Source organism: Dermacentor variabilis, chromosome 10 (assembly GCF_050947875.1).
Source record: "Dermacentor variabilis isolate Ectoservices chromosome 10, ASM5094787v1, whole genome shotgun sequence".
Classification (NCBI taxonomy): domain Eukaryota; kingdom Metazoa; phylum Arthropoda; class Arachnida; order Ixodida; family Ixodidae; genus Dermacentor; species Dermacentor variabilis.
Window position 1 is genome coordinate 34,053,294 of NC_134577.1, and position 16,949 is coordinate 34,070,242.

At 44.5% G+C, this 16,949-nt stretch overlaps 1 protein-coding gene across 1 annotated transcript in view; it reads left to right on the plus strand.

Moving 5' to 3' along the window:
• LOC142560287 (defense protein l(2)34Fc-like) overlaps window positions 1-16,949 on the plus strand; it is a 373,011-nt gene that overhangs the window by 803 nt on the left and 355,259 nt on the right. The window contains exons 2-3 of the mRNA XM_075672261.1: window positions 926-1,143; window positions 8,445-8,483. The gene's annotated coding sequence lies outside the window, so the exon portion shown is untranslated. The remainder of the gene's footprint in view (window positions 1-925; window positions 1,144-8,444; window positions 8,484-16,949) is intronic.

Below are 16,949 nucleotides of genomic sequence, written 5' to 3' on the forward strand. Positions count from 1 at the left end.
CTATTGTTTGACTACTGCTGTTCACGTCTGGTCTCTGTCTTCCTGTAAATTTCTGCCTGTATGACTGCTTGCAACTATAAGTGAACGATGAATGCTTCTTGCTTGTGTACACTCATATTGTTAACTTATCTCGTCTTTCATCCCTCTTTCCTTTTTCCCCAGTGCTGGGTCGTCAACCGAGCTGAGCAGCCTGGTTAACCTTGTGGCCACAAATGCTGAATACCTTTTTTCTTTCCCAGTCTGAGAACGCAGGCCAAAATCGAGCAGTACAGCCGAAGTGTGCTCATTCAATCAACGTAACGCATTGAGTCAGTACCACGTTGCACAGCTTTGATTTTTTTTACGCGTTAACATTAGGATGGTAAAAGTGGAAAAAAGTACATGTTTGTGAATTTCTAGGTTTCATCCTGGAAATTCAGTTCAAGTGAACGCGTCTTGCAATCTCACAGGCTACCATTTGTAAATTGCATTTGCTGTAAAGTAATTATGAACTTAATTAGTCAATTTGTTTTAATTACTGTAATGTGTTTAGCTTTCTCGTGCTAGTATCCTGGCCATAGCGGCTGCATTTCGATGGGGGCAAAATGTGAACACACCTGTGTATTTAGATTTAGGCCTTGGTGTAAGGAGCAAGAGCCTGCGTGGTGCACTTGTCGGGTGCTGGCGTCAAATAGGCGCCTTCATTCGGAAGCGCTGCTCAGTCACTGGCCTCACCAGGTTCTTCGGATCTTGCTGTGAAACATTTGCGAACCGTTTCACTGGAGAGGCCATTACCTGGTGTCTTGGTGTACCCAAGACGGCTGGATATCGGGCAATGATTGACCTAGGCACACTAGAGTGACGAGTTTCTTCTCCCGGCCAGGCAAACACAGCCTGTTCGACTCCTTGCACCTCATAATTATCCAATTGAACTGCTCTTGCGCAGTGGACTGACCGTTCCTGTGGCCCTGGTTACCGTCCACGGGAGAGTCAATTCGAATGAAAAAGCCCAAATTCATTCGGGAAGAACTTCGGAAGGCGACACCTTACTACCAACTGATCACTGAAGTGTGGCAGTTTGGTCGCAGTGGCATTCTCTGCTGTTCGCTAGACCAGGCTTGTATTACTGACCTTCTCAAATGTGCAGCATTTGCCTCTCATCCGGTGAGCTCCTTCATTACTGCCCACTTAGCTTGTGTTAAAGGACTAGTTTGTGGGGTCGGCTCGAGCCTTTCCCCTTAAAAGTTTTTAGAAGTGTTTTCTGGGGCTGGAACCCTGTCCGTATTTCGTTGCTCTTGTTTACCTGAGATCTCCACAGAGTCAATCATTATTACCTTCGCTGGAGCAATTTGTCCAACAGAGATCAGTGTATTAGGTGTTGGTGCTTAAGGGATGCAGATTGGTTCCTTGCTGTCTTAAATGGTGGAGAAAACCATGAATTAAAACATTGTTTGTCACAGGAAGAACAGTGTTGTTTCTTCAGTGGTTCTCACTCAACTGGCCATACTAACTGCTCTGCTAGAGTGCAGGAATAAAAATTCTAGAAATAATTGAGCTAAAGAGATGTTCAAAACAGGAAGCCCATTATATTATTGCAGAGCGATGTTGTGGGTATGCCGGTACAGCAAATTGGCTATCTCGCACAGTATTTATTTATTTCATTTATTTCAAGTACCTGCAGCGCCCGAAGGCATTATTGCATTGGGAATACAGTGTAGATAAGCTCGACAAAATACAGAACTGGTCAACCAAAAATAACACAGCAATAGAAGCGTTCAGGCCACTACAAGTTCAGCAGAAATGTTCTGAATGATGCTCCAGTGCGACAATAAGCAATTTCCTGCGATAGCTGATTCCACTGTGATATTGTGTGTGGAAAAAAAATGAATGCTTGACGACGTTTGTTCTACAAATAAGTTCTGTTATGTTTAAGGAGGGGTCACTTCTGGGAGATAAAAAATGAGGAGGTAAAAGGTTTCCTTGTGTATTTTAACCGTACCGAAATAAATTTTAAAAAGCATTTCTAATCTCATGCTTCGTCTGCGCGTGCTTAATAATTCCCACCCCAAGTTATCCTTAAGTGCAGTAATACTGGAAGTAAAGTCAAGTTATTACAGACAAAACGGGCTGCGCGGTTTTGTACATGCTCGAGCATATTAGACAGTTTTGGTTTGCGGGTCCCAGGCCACACAGGCATACTCTAAGATGGGTCTTACGTTTGAAAAATAAAGTAGTTCTTTAATTTTGGGAGGAACTAACTGGACGTTGCATTTAACAATATTTAGTATTTTACAGGCCTTCGCTGTAACATATTCAACGTTCTTAGTCCAAGGTAAATTCGATAAGAAATAAACACGAAGATACTTATACTCAGTTACTCGCGATAGCTGGACATTGTCTAATGTATAATGAAACAGATATGGATTTTGTTTACGTGTAAAGGAGACGTATTGATACTTACTGGAGTTCGAAGACATTTGCCATCTAGCACACCAGTGTGTTATACAGTCCAAATTGTGTTGCAAGTACTCATCAGTGGCAGACCTAATGCAGTGATAGATCACACAGTCATCCACATACAGACGCACTTTGCATGACACAACCTGAGCCATGTCATTTATGTAGACCAAAAACAGCAATGGCCCCAGAACAGATCCCTGGGGAACTCCCAGTAGACTCATTGCTTTCTGTCACGTCTTTGGCAGTAGAGGGACATGAAGAAAGCAATGGAAAATCTATTTGAGCCTATCGGAGTCATTGGCACCTAATGGTTACCAAACAAATCACTCAACTCCTTCAGGTGGTTGCCTGCCCAATCATGGCCTTAAACTTGCAATGCCTTCAGGGGCGAATGATGCAGAAACATCGAATCCAGGCCCTTTTAACATTCGGCCTAACGCGAGCTCTCCTGTGTATCATGAACAGGAATCAGATTGGAGCTCATATTGTGGCTCACAAGAAGCACAAATGGAGCTTGACTCCTGTGCTGTTAAACACCACGCCATCTCTTGTAGCACAGGGATCTACAATGATACATAAGATGAAGGCAAAGTGTCAGAAGAAGACTGTTTCTAACAAAGATTTTTTGAAGGATAGTATCCTAGACAAGGCAGTTTCTGCTGCCGGTCATAGCTCAGCATAGGTATGCTAAAATATTACAGTGGAATTGCCGTTTCATTTATTCTGCTGCTATTGAGTTATATTACCTCCGTAGCCAACGCTCATATGGCGTGCCTCATAATCGGAAAGTGGTTTTGGCATGTGAAAGCCCATTTTTTTTAGCCAACGCTCACCTGATATCGTGGCATTGCAAGAAACCTGGTTATCAGCAGAAAAGGCATTTCGTCTAAAATATTACCGTACATTTCGTTCAGACTGCCCTTCTTATGGTGCTGGCTCGGCTATCTTTATCTCTTCAAAAATTGCACACCTGGCTAAGATGGCTTACCAGCTGGGGACTTCAGAAAGTAAAATTATAGCTGTAGACATTTCTATTCCAGGCTGCATCCCACTGACATTGGTTAATGTTTATTTCCCTGGAGGTATTCTAAATAGTGTTCTAGGTACAGTAATTAAGTCCTGCAGAAAAGAAATCTTTTTTGCAGGAGACTTTAACTCCCATCACACTTTGGGAGGTTTCAAGACCAATTCTAATGGTAAACGTGTGTGGGATTGGACTGCTAACAATAATTTATCATGCATTTGTAGTCAGTCACTTTCCGCGATAGATCTCCCTTTCGCTAGTTCTAATTCGTCTATCTCTGCATGCGCTGCTATCAGCTCGGGCACAAGCAGTGACCATATTCCTATACTTTTTGAGCTTGTATGCACGTTGACTCAAATTATGCATTCAAACACTTTTTTTTTTCATTTCTGCACATTCAGAAAGGTATTACTCATAACTTTATTGAATCAGCAATGGGATAATGAAGAAAAGGCCAATTTAATTTAAGCTTTTAAGGCTCCATAAAAAGTATCTTCACGGTGCACTCCACTAAAAGCAGGTCTTCTAACCTTTGGTGGTACGCAGAGTGCTCATGTGATTACAGTATAAGAAAAGCAGCATGTGGAGAGACTACAAGTTCATGGCAGCAACATTTAAAAGAACAGTTCCAAATGGAAAAGTTAACTTTGATTGTAAGCACTTTGACATTTTTTCAAAGGCCACTAACAGAAAAGCACTCTTTCGATTTCTGAGAAATAAAAAGGTCCTTCTGGCACAAATAAACGTCAACTCAGTGGTTCAAACACCCTGTGAATTGGCCAGATTACTAGAAGGTATTGCTAAAGCTCTGGAATGTCATTTTAAGTCAGTTTTGCCCCATTGTGCTATGCCATCTTAAGCCAGCTGCCTAATTCAGCATCAGGCCCCAATGGGATAAATACAGAAATAATGAAAACCTTAAGATATTGTCGCACGCATTACTTACCATGGCAAACCTTTCTATTAAAAATTTGTGGATTCCTCTGGAGTGGAGACTTGCAAAAGTAATGCCAATTTTTAAAAAGCAGTCTAGAACTGGTACAGCGCAACAAAGGAAGAAACAAGCCGAGCCGGCCAGATAAAGGAACGGAGCTCTGTGTTCCTTTACCTAGCTGGCTCGGCTTGTTTCTTCCTTTGTATGCTGTGCTGTACCAGTTCTAGAATGCAATACCAACTCGCCCAATCCTCAACCCTAGTGAATTAAAAAGCAAGGTGCCAGTTATGTATTAGATATTAGGTCCATATTTCACGTTTAACCTACTAAAACTCATCAAAAGAATCTTACACAGCCACATAGATAATTGGCTGTTAGAAAACATGATTTTGAGCCCATGTTGACCTAGAAAGACATATTCAACTAGCTCAATGCGAGAAAAAAAATATGCAGCCTTAGTTACTTTAAATATCACTAATGCATATGACAGTGTAGAACATACAAGCCTAATAAACACTCTTCAGAATGCAGGTCTGCCAATATATCTTGTCACGTGGGTTTATGAATTTTTAAACAGCCGTGAATTTTACTGCTGTCTAGGCAGGTGGTCTTCATTAACATATCAAGTCAAAAGGTCTACCAGAAGGATTAGTCCTATTGCCATTGCTGTTTAATATTTTACTGGGTACTGTACTTTTTGCAACCGGATGTGCATGCGTACGTATAGCTGACGACAGCATTTTTTGCCGCATAGGCATATTTACATGCTTTGTGCCAAACTCTGCAGTCCTATATGAGCCGCCTAGAATTCTGGTTTACCTGCCGCAGTTGCTGTAGTGGCCGTGGTGCTAGGCTGCTAAGCACAAGGTCACAGGATCGAATCCCGGCCATGGCGGCCACATTTCGATCTAGCCGAAATGTGAAAACACTTGTTTACTTAGATTTGTGTGCACATTAAAAAACCCCAGGTGGTCCAAATTTCCAGAGTCCCCCACTATGGCGTGCCTCATAATTAGATCGTGGTTCTGGAACGTAAAACCCCATAATTTAATTTTTAATTTAAATTCAATATTGTGGCTTGATGGCATCAACCTCTCTAAATTATCAGAAAATGCGCCACCCTAATTTTCCTTCAAAGCGTTGCTGTCAAATTTCGATTTTTTTATCGACAAGAAAGTATCCCACAGGTGAATTCACTTACATAGTTGGGTGTAATGTACACCGAAAAGCTTAATTGGAGTCCGCACGTAAAGCATATCGCCTCAAAGGGAACACGCGCAGTAGGAATACTGCGTAGACTTAGCAGCAATCGATCAGGGTTGCGTCGACATACCCTCATTATGATATATTGCATGCATGTTCGCCCGATAATAATTTGGCTGCGTTTTATTTTCTGGTGGACCTGCATACAAAATTTGGCCTCTGATTCTATTAGAATGCATTACGTTTGTGTTGGGATCCTTAAATTTGTCTCTGTTATCCTATGCAAAAAGCACACCTGCCTTCTCTTCTCATGCGATTTCATATCCTAACAGTACAAACTTTTCAGAAGGTATATTCATCACCACGGAGGAGATTCCAATATGTCTTCGTTAATGAACCAGCCTCATTTTTTTACTATCAGTGTTATCACTCACGTTGCCCTCAAGTTGTTTTCGCTCAAAAACTATTGGACCCAATAAACGTTCAGCTATGCCAGGTGGTCTTACTAAATTCCTCGGTTCCAGGTGCTAAAATTGAATTTCATATTTTTCCAAATAATGCTAAACATCTTCCCTATCAATATCTGGAGACCAATATCAATTCTTGAAGACCACCTTGCACACCTGAATACAAATACCGTTGTAGCAAGTAATGCTTTTGTATGTGAAGTAAAGGCAGGTGTAGGCATTGTATCACCACATCTAAATTGGTCCTTTTTAATTTGGCTGCCTGACTTGACGCCTATCTTTCAGGCCAAATTATTGGCACTTGTCTAAACTTTATGCAAATTACCATCGTCAATGTCATCAGCCGTAATCTTAAATGATTGACTGTCTGTCTGTTCTTCACCAACCACATCCAATTGTCAGTTTCATTAGAAACTGCCTATTCTCTTCTCCTAAGACGCTTGCGTCTCGTTTGTTTAGTGTGTGTGCCACGTCACAAAAGTCTAGCCTTCAATGAATATGCAGGTGCGCTGACAGTGGCGTCCCACGATGGTCCTATAATCCCCATTTTACTTACGTCAGCTTTCATCAGTCCAACGCAATTTAGAAAATATACTACTGTAAATAACTTCGTGCAATTATCATTATCATCATCCTATTTCCCGCACCTCAGTTTTCCTTGGAGCAACAAATGGTGCAAATGAAAATGGAAACAAATTGAAGTAACAATTACGAGACTGTGGTTCCCCCACTGAACTTTTACCTCCACAGGTCTGGTCCGGCTATATCGCCTTTGTGCAATGAGAGTGAATCTCTGCAATACTTCTTTTTGACATGCCGCCGTTTCATTATGCAAAAGGAAAGAGTTTTAAAAGAACCCTTCCAATAGGTTGGCTTGAATTGGACTCTTTCTATAATTCTTTCCTTTGGAGCTACTGTACTAGGTTGCAGCCATAGGAACGTTAGTGAACCCCTCACCATCTTTCTGTGTGAGGCAAAGAATTGCATGCTAAAATTCTTCCTAATGCTTTTGCTCACAAAATTCTTTTTTATGGAATATTTAGATACTTGATCATTCGTACCTGTAACAGTAGACGCTTTAAATCCCATTTGCAAGATGCTTTTTTCATTGCACCCTAACTTATTCAAAAAAAAAAGAATTGGTAAGTTCATGGCCTGATTCAAGGCCCGTCTCCCAAGGGAGTTATGTCATTTCACCAGGGAACGAAAATGGGGTGCACATTAAAGAACTCCAGGTGGTGCAAGTTTCCAGAGTTCCCCTACTACTGTGTGTCTCATAATCAGATTGTGGTTTTGGCACGTAATACCCCATAATTAATTTTTTTTTATTGCTCCTGCTTGTGATGTTCACGTCTTAGCATAATTCTTGTCTTTGAGTTGGATTATTCCATCTGCCTCCGGCGATTTTAAAAATTAAAGGTTCAAAGTGATCATGCTGTATATATGTTCTGCAAATGAGGGGGCTCTGCTTCGGATCACCTTGCACTTCGCTCCTTGAAGAGGCAGTTCGTGTGTCGACAGCTTCTGAAGAACACTTTGCAGTGTCGTGAACGTGGTTTAAATCATGGGTCAGGAACTTCAAAGAGGTTCGACGTGATGCTAATGCATTTCTCTTGCATTTAGCTCTAAATCCCCGCTGGACTTTTTCCAAATTGCTGGTGTAATGGTCTTCAAACCTTTTCTCACTTGTCTACATAAGGAGTTGTCTTGGTCACCCCAGATGTCTTCCTCATTTATTCCTTGTGAATGGCAGCAAGGAGATCCAGGACGGTGCCCTGGCTTAGTGCCTCCTCATCATGGTGGTGCTGATACCCTGCATCCTGCTCTTCGCCGTTGTGCTGGCCAGCATCTTCCCAGGAACTGTTTATTGGGGTGCACATGACGTCTGTTCTGTTTGCCAGCTAGACTAACACCCTAATTAGTTCATTAATGATGCAGTTACCCATTCTGAGTGACCATTGCGCCCAGATTGCCGCCTTATATCCTAACGACATCCCTCACAGCGCAAAACACCAGTTTAGGACACAGAATCTCACGAATGCTGCTTGAACGCCTAAACCCTTGCCAAACGTTCCAATGGGACTCTCAATGTGAAGGTGAATAAGTGGACGCGTACTATTTCTGAAACTTACCCCGAATACAAATGCGGCTCTAGTGTGTTCATAGAACACAGTAGCGCCCTCAATGAGAAGGCAAATAATAAAAAGCCCAAGGAAAGGCTCGTTTCGCCTTAGAGTAGTGGGCTGTGGGGATATTACCCAATTTTCTTCTATGTAAATTTTCTTTTGTAACAAAACCCAACGGCACAAGGAGTGCTCATTTTGCTATCTGAAGCAAATTTTTTTGAACAAATGTTCCTCTCTGATTTCTCTTTCAGGTCACTGGTGATGCCATGTGGTAGGAGGAGGAGGAAAAGGTAGGGAGGTCAACCAGATACGCATGTGGTTTGCTATTCTACGCAAGGGGAAGAGTGTAAGGCGTCAGTCAAAAAAGAGAGTGAGGGAGGAAGGTGCTATCAGTGTGAATACGTGTGGTTGTCCATCACTTCACGCCTACAGTCGGTCACTGAGGCCAGTCCATTGCGTGAGCTGTATAGCCACAGCCGTGGTATAGCAATGCCCGCGTCGCCTTGTAAGCATGTGACGCCTGGAGCGATGGTCCAAGAATCTGTGTCTGAAATTGGTCTGTTGTCTAACCGGTTTAACACACTCGGAGTTTGCGGGTGATTGGGGGTGTGAAAGTGTGGCTCAGTGCCACTGTGATGTTACGGATTTCTGAGTATTTTCTCTTGTTTTGATGCACAAAAAAAGATTGCTCGAAACTTGCTGCAATTGAGTCCCTGTTTAGAATGCAATGTAGTCATTTTCCATGAGCAGACCCGTGCAGATCCTTTCATAATATGACATCATGGCGAGCTGATGTGGGAATGTCAAGTCGGCGTTGCCACCCTGCTGGCTGACAAAGCCAACACGACGGTAAGTCCGACGGTAAGCTAGAGCACTACTTTGCTATTGCAGGAGCTTGATTTACTAATGAAGTGTAACCTAATGTTCTTTGACATCCCTTTCAGGTCATCGGGGATGGCAAGTGTTGTTTTCGGGCAGCGACGGGAGACTCTATTTGAGGGAGCATTCTCGCAACACTACAGGAATGGTTTGCAGGATGTTCCCGGGCCAGTAATCTCTGAAGGAGGAGGGCACATAGCAGCCACCATTGTGAAAGAAAAGCCTGGTCACCGTGTGTTGTGCATGCTAGATGTTGTGCAAAGTGGAAACTGGTGGTGTATTTGTATATTCATTAGAAGGGTGGACGGAAGGTTGTGACTTGCAGGTTCAGATGATACGTATTCCTGAACTAAGAGAATCCACAGGAAATAAATGAACTGTAACTAAACCCCGAGGTTACCTATGCGCAAATTATCTGTGCGCATTAGAACACACACTAAAAACTGTCAAGTAGTTGATTCAACAACACTGTCCCAATACGTAGGAGAAAATGAGGAGGACCCAAGGTGTCAAGCCACAGGTCGCGGGGAGCTCACAACTCTGCAAGATTTTGTTACCAGTGGCCTGATTAGCAGTAGTGAAATCTCTTATGCGAAATTAATGGCCTTTGTGATGCGCATGACGCCACCACGTTTTGGTGACGTCATTTTCTCGCGGTACATTCTAACGTACATGAAATGTGGAAACGTTTACAGATTATATAGTGTTCGGATGTGGCGAGCTGTATAAGTTTAGCCGTGGGGAGGGCTAAATCAGGTTTAAATGAATTCGGAATTCCGACGCGCTGTTCTGATAGTTTAAGTCAGCGAACAACACTGGCGCGCATTTTTTGAGGTTAGCGTTATATTATGCAACGGAACGATGACAGGCGAAAACAATAACAAAAAAGAAAGAGAACAGAGTAGTGGCAATAAATTTGGTAACAGCGAAGCTTGCCTCATCTAGTACTTGTTTGCTTAAGTCATGTCTCCGCCAAATCTCTACATCGTCAACGAAATGCGGATGTAACCGAGGAAGCGCTGGGAGCGCAGCGGGCGTTACGAACAGGCCGCAGCGGCCATTTTTGGTCGTCTGCTCGAGGCCGGCGATGCAGACGGTGCGCTGCCGTCGCTTTCGCGTAAGACCCATCTGTTGTGAGTTACCGTCTGGTTCTTTCCTCACTCCCGCACGCTGTTGTGGAGAAAGTACACGTGAGAGAGAGCGGGACGGCGAATTGTTCTCGCTTGTGAAAGTGAATTTGGGGAAGAGAGAAACAAGATTGTGCGGAGGAGGATCCGCACAAAGTGGCTCGGCACGCTTGCGCGCCGTGTTGCTGCAGTGTTGCGCGCGGTGGCGCGACTCTATTTCTTTCCGCGTTTCGCGTGATTGCCGTAGTTGCGTGCAGCATTATAAAGCTGACGCGGTGCTTGAAGGTCTCCCTACCGCTAGCAACAAACCTACCCGAACTCTGGCTTAGCACCCCTGTTTCATATCGTCTTTCTCTGTTGAGCTATTTAGTTTCGTTATTGGTGACAATTACAATTTGAAGCCAAGGAAAGATCGCTTAGTGGAAATATAGCAGCTATACGAATAACGACAAAATATACTTGAAGGAGCTGAGGGGAATGAATGTGGAACTTGCTGCTGGTAGGAGCCGAATCCAAAACCTATGTTAGGCGCGTGCAATACGCTACCAATTAAGCTGCAAGTTGACGGCTGTCCTGACATTTCTTGGGCACTTGTGTTCGTCTACGCATCATGCGGTGGGTCGTAGGTGCGCCATGCACCCTCCGGTGGCAAGTTCATTTTCATTGAATGTGAAGCTTATCGAAAAATCAACCCTTATTCGTAACTCGCCATTTCAATTTATAAGTCAGCTTTTCCTTCGTTTTCCTACCCTCCATAATCCATTGGCTTCATATTGTTATACTGAACTGACTCCTCGTTTCCCGAGTGTTCCCGTCTGTTGCCGCTAACTGTCGCATCCAATTACTAGTAGATACAGACGACCTATGTGAGGTGTCCTCCGGCCTAAAGCGAGGCAGTGAAGCGCAGACGAGTGCACGGTATTAGAGGTGTAGGTTTCCCGCAATGAGTGTGTCGAGGTTACCGCGATACTCCCGCCTCCTCCGCTGCTGGCTTCTGGGTTTTGGGGTCATTGGCAAGGATGAATCGTAGGCCGGTGTTTAGAGCTGTTGTCAGTTCTACCTTTTTATTTTCTTGGTCTGTAATTCATTCGCGTTCCTATATTGCAGTACGCGCACGCTGCAGCCTCGTTTGCAACTTATTTTTCGTCTGCTTTCTGTTTTTTTCTTCTGCCTCCACCCGTCTGTTTCTGCCTTTTTTTTTTTTTTGGTCTTCTGCAGTGCCGTCGCCTGCAAAAGGTGGGCCATTCGCTAAAGCGTATATTCGCTTTCGTCGGCACTGGCGCGACGCAACCACGGGCTTTATATACATATATATATATATATAATCCCGAACTTGCGGTCTTACTCTCCCGCTCTCCTGAACGCGGAAGCAAGGTCTACATCTCTTCGGGCGCCGGTTGTTTATCGTCCTCGATGGCCACGCGGTTGCCTTGTTAGGCGATACAAGAAAGCAATGCTCACGCACGCTCCGCTAAAACAGGTCATCTGTCAAACAAACGCAACGCTCTGTTCCCGTTCTTTCTTACTTTGTCATAGGAATCGTGCCAGACTGAATGCAAGCAAGTGTGATGAATGCAGCCAACGGCCGTCAGCTATTGCGCCCTAAACTTCCTTCGTCTCTAAAGTACTGGAGCAAATGTTCATAAACGGTCGGAGAAAACACGTAGAGCTGTTAGCTGAAAAGGCAATGCGCATTTTAATGCGTAATCCTGTCCCGTAGCGCCTTCTAGCTGACAAATAAGTGCGCAATTTATCAAGATATCTAATCGCTATAGTGTAACTGTACACGATTGGTAGCTTTAAACTATTGCAAAAAGTCACGTGGCCGTCGCCTCCGCACATTGATTTGGTGCAATAAAGAAGTAAAAAAAAAAAAACTCGTCACGTTGCCATGAATGAAAAGACTTCACGATTCAGATTCAGAATTAAAACGTACAGAGCGCAGCAAAAGATTGTAATCCCCATGATTGTGTGGAATGGAATTGTGCTTAGAATGTTATATGGTCTAAGTAGGGTAGATAAGCAACAAGAACAAAGAAAAAGACGTTACATAAATTTTGAGAATCGCCTGCTAATGCGTGAGCATTAGCTCCAGAAACAGCGACGCGTAGGCAAAAGCGAAGTAAATAGTCGGAGAATGCTTACGCATGAGTAGACGTCCGTATTCGCTATGGCTGTAATTATGCTTCATATATACACATACGCCAAGGTAACTCGAAGGTACCCGCGGATTGACAAACTATATGCTGACCGCGTATCTCCAGCTATTTACTGCATAACAGAAATCGCACGTGTGTCGGCTCGCTGCAATCTAAAAGTAGAGCGGTCTGTAAATGGAATCGGGAATTCTATGGATTTTATTTTCTGAAATTTGGTACTCTGGTGTGCGTCCCTGCGTTACCCAATCCTGAATAGAGATCAGAGGAAGCAGGGCGATCCGTTAATAGAATATATAATTTATACTTACGAATGTTTTTATTTTCTTTGCCTTCGCCATTGGGTATGTGTCCATTCGGCCTTAGACGTGTCGTGCTGCTGCTTGTGCATACACTTGTCATGTTCATGTTGTACGCATCGTCATTAGCACTTTCAATTAGCCGCTTTACGTAAGCGTCGCTTCGCGTAGATTCCAACTTGTGCGAATTGTATCTGCGCGAATTTTTTTTCATCACATTGTTGGGATGAACATATGAAAGCTGGCGCTATTCCCGGGTTTTCTGCTGAGGGCTTGTGTCGTAATTCGTAATCGGCTTCAGTTCATGAAATTGCGACACTTCTAAGCTGAACTTCGTAAATCAGTAATCCTTTGTTCTGCGTTAATGAGATTAGCGTTCAAGTGGTGGGGTTTATGTAATTTGGGGATGGGATGTTCATTACGCACGTACCCGTGTTTGCTCGGCGATATATGTATATATATGTGTGTAGTGGCTCCAAGGTGGTAGAAATTTGCGGGACGGAAGAACGGCGTGAAGAGGATAGCAAATATACACAAAGTTGCTGAAGTAGGCTAAGAGTGTTAATCGCGTAAAAAAACGCAGGTTTTTACGTTTACTCCGGAGGTCAGACGCTGCGGCTCGGCTGAGGATTACGCCGAGGACGCGCCTACGGACTCACGTACGCGGAGTTCCGACAGAAGAGGGCGCGACCATCTCGGGTGGGGGTCTGGGAATGAGTGCGGCTGTATTTACGCCGGCGACTAAGTACGTGGTGCATATTACAAAAAAAAAAAAAAAAACGCGTACGCTCCATCGCTCCGGCAAAGAAAAAAAAAGAAAGCCGCATGCGTGCGTGCATCCACAAACTTTCAAAGCGCACGCACCGGGCGTACAGTAATGCACAAGAGCATGACACGTCGCTGGGCTCGGTTCTGCGAAGATCTGGGTCGATTCGGGGTCGGGGATAGAAGGTTGTGGGTGTGACGCACGTTTGGGATCGAAGAGGAGGTCGGCGGCGTTGCGAGGGTTGTTTTGCTTTTGTTAATTTACTTTTTCAAATTTATTTGTGTGCAATATTAGCCTTAAAGGCTGTCTTGCATAGGAGTTGCATAATGAGTTCGGGTAACAACCGCGCAAGAAGCCAGAAGACAATGGAATGGCTTCTCCGCTTATGAGTGATGTTTTGCTGAACCGTGACCTCGCTGCCCTGCGACCTGGGAGGCGGTACCTGAGGAGTACAAATGTGTTAAGCGTTAAATTTACGCTTAACAACAAAAAAAAATAATAAAATAAAACGCCCGTGTACCGCGCATTGGGTGTAAAAGAATCGCAGGTGGTCGAAATTAGTCTAGAGTCCCTCGTGAAGGCGTGCCTGATCATATCGTGGTTTTGGCACCTGAAACCCCAGAATTTAATAATTAACCGCACTTGCACCGGTCTCCTCGTTTTGCTACAGCAGAAGCGTGATTTACTATTACACGTAATTATTTCTGTTTAGTGTTCCGCCTTGGCATTATATCGTACCGCAAATATGCATTACACGAGTTGTTTCTTTTTCTAGATCTATAGTTTCATTGCTTCGCAATAGGTTACGTCCGGGTATTTATGCGCTTTTATTCATTGTACTGTTGATTTGTATTTTGCCTTGCGTTGTCTTGCTGTAGATGTATATGCATGTGAATATCTTTGCCTGTGTTGTACGCAGGATTACGTGTACTTAATGTTCTATTCCTTTCACCACGGTCCTGAGCTGCGTAAGGCCGAGAAGCCTTGTCGAGCTCGGTTGAACGTTTTGTCCTGATTATGTCCGCGTCTTGATGCGGAAATAAAGTTATCGATTGCTTAATTGACTTATTGATTTAAAGCGGCAGACGCCAAGTCGAAACGGCGACTTAACGAGATTTTGGCGCACATGTAAAGTACGATGTATAAGTATCAAAATTGATCTGGCGTGCCCCATTACTTCATAGACAGCGTTTTACGGTCTGTTAATGGTCGTGGCGTTCAAGAGCAGTCGATCCGTGACCTGCGTTCGAACCCGCGAACTCCTGCGCGGCGCCAAGCAGCGAGCCTTCGCATCGGTCATCGCAGCCCCGTGCGAGGGCTTAGGCTTTGTTGTTTCAAATGAAATACCTAGTCGTGCAATAAAGCAATGAGAGCTTTGTTATCTGTAATACTATAATTAAAAATGTCTTACGCTTGTTTCCCAGGAAATATGGTATTGGAGATGTCGTGTTTGTTCGGGAATGTGTACATATTACTGAATAGTTTTTTTTTTTTGTAGAGTTTTCATACTTTGTTCATACTCGAGCTGTTCGTAGTCGCAGTGCTTTTTTTTTTTTTTCGTTGCTCTTTTTGTAAGTGTCCTGCTGTCGGGTTTTGCGTGCACAGTGGACTTCGACAGTTGACCCTGCACTGTCTGCCAAGATTTTGCACGGACCCACTCTGAGTTGCATTGTTCTAACACTTGCACTTTGGTATTAACAAGACTATTGTAACTGACGATGCGGTTTCAGAAATTTAAGAGGACCGCGCTCGTACCCTTAGTTGTCCGTCCCGCCTACCTCCCCGTACGGCTGAAAGGGACAACTAAAGTTTACTATAATGTTAAGTTAAAATGATAAAGCAATGCTGTAGAACGTCTAAGGCATCAATATATTCGCGAACAGAACTTTAGTAACCGAGAAATTGAGGTAAATGCATGACAATTTGAGACCCCCCCCCAGCGACATTCCGGTACTAGCCCGATGACGAAGGCACTCATAATTTGTCACTAGTACTCAACTACTCGTATTAAAAAGGACGTTTCATTAGGTTACAAGACGGAAGAGCATACTACTTGTCTACTTCGGTTCGATTCTAAAAAAACATTTTGACGTTACCCTTCAGTAGTATGGGTGGTCGAAAGGTTTCGTTTTCGCTCGACTCTGCGCCGCGCGCGCTTTGGAGTTTCAGTTTCGTTGTCGCGTCGTGCTGCGCTGGTTCTGCTGGCTCGCGAAACTTGCATTTGTAACAAGCAGCGTGAATGCCACGTCCATGTGATGTCGCGGGATGCGCGAACGGTCCGCTGAACTTGGCCAAGGGCAGTTGCAGCGGTGAATCCAACGTTACTTATCACTGTGTTCCAACGAGTGAACCTCTCCGTTCGAAGTGGTTAAGTTCCGTACCTCTGCCACAACGCGTTGGCAAAGAGCCGAAAAATCACATAGTGCGCTCGCTGCACTTTCGTCCAGAGTATTACGAGTTCAGCGCCGACTTACTGAAGTCGTGTGGAGTGCTTTTCAATGCAATGCTTTCCCGAAGCGCAAGAACTGCAGGTCGATTCCGGGGCGGTGAGTGCGGCATTTGGTTTTCACAATGGAAAAGCTACAAATGTGCGAATATGCACAGCCATGACATACAGTTGCCGTCGTAGTAGTACGCAACGACGCCGGCAGCACGAGCCCTCAGCAGCAGGACACGTTCATCAGTGCTGAAATCGAGCCCAGCATTGCGAGCCAATGTGTCCTTGTCAGGGTCGTCCATTGCAACGATCGTCAAAGTTGGCGTCATAAAATAAAGAACCAGCTTATCGTCGCGCGCTTTCCCTTCCGCAAGCCACCATAGTTCCGCTTTCCCACTGCTGTCGGCTCTGTCTTGGCTCTATTTCTGGCCGCGTGTTTGCGTTTTGCGCAGAAAAGCCGTAGCGCCGTCTGCGGGCGCCGTTTTGCTCATTGACGGCGCAACGTCACTATGAGACCATGACGTCCCCACTCGATCGGAGGGAGGGCGATTTGAATTGCGCTAGAGTATACGCGGACGCTTCAGAACCCATTTTCTCTTAAGATAAGTCTCTTCGCATGAAACAAGCGTTTCGAGGTTTCTGGGATAGTATTTCAAGTCCACGTTGACTTAATATCAACCTTTAGTGTCCGTTTAATGTCACATGTCCTCGCAAGTGACCACGTGAGCAGGCGTAAACATCGGTCGCGCCATTTTCATCTCGCGAGGCACCCTCGCGAGCCAATCTCGGCACCCCGCGACATACTAGGTTGCCAGTTCAATGACTAATTGCTCCGCCGCCTTCGCTGGCCAACACGGATCGGGTTTTCTATTCCACTGCAAACGCGCTGCAGGATGCTTCGCGATATTCGTGAGAAACAAATAGAAACAAAAAACGCGGTAGATTTCAAAGATCCTCGACTGCTTGTCACGCTTCCAGGTAACCGCAGCTTTCTTGCGCATGCGCGTAAGCGAGCGGGCCGCCTCGCTCGGCAGAGTGGTTTCTTTTCCGCGCAACAGAATTCTGTATTTTGGTTTACTTAAACTCCCGCGC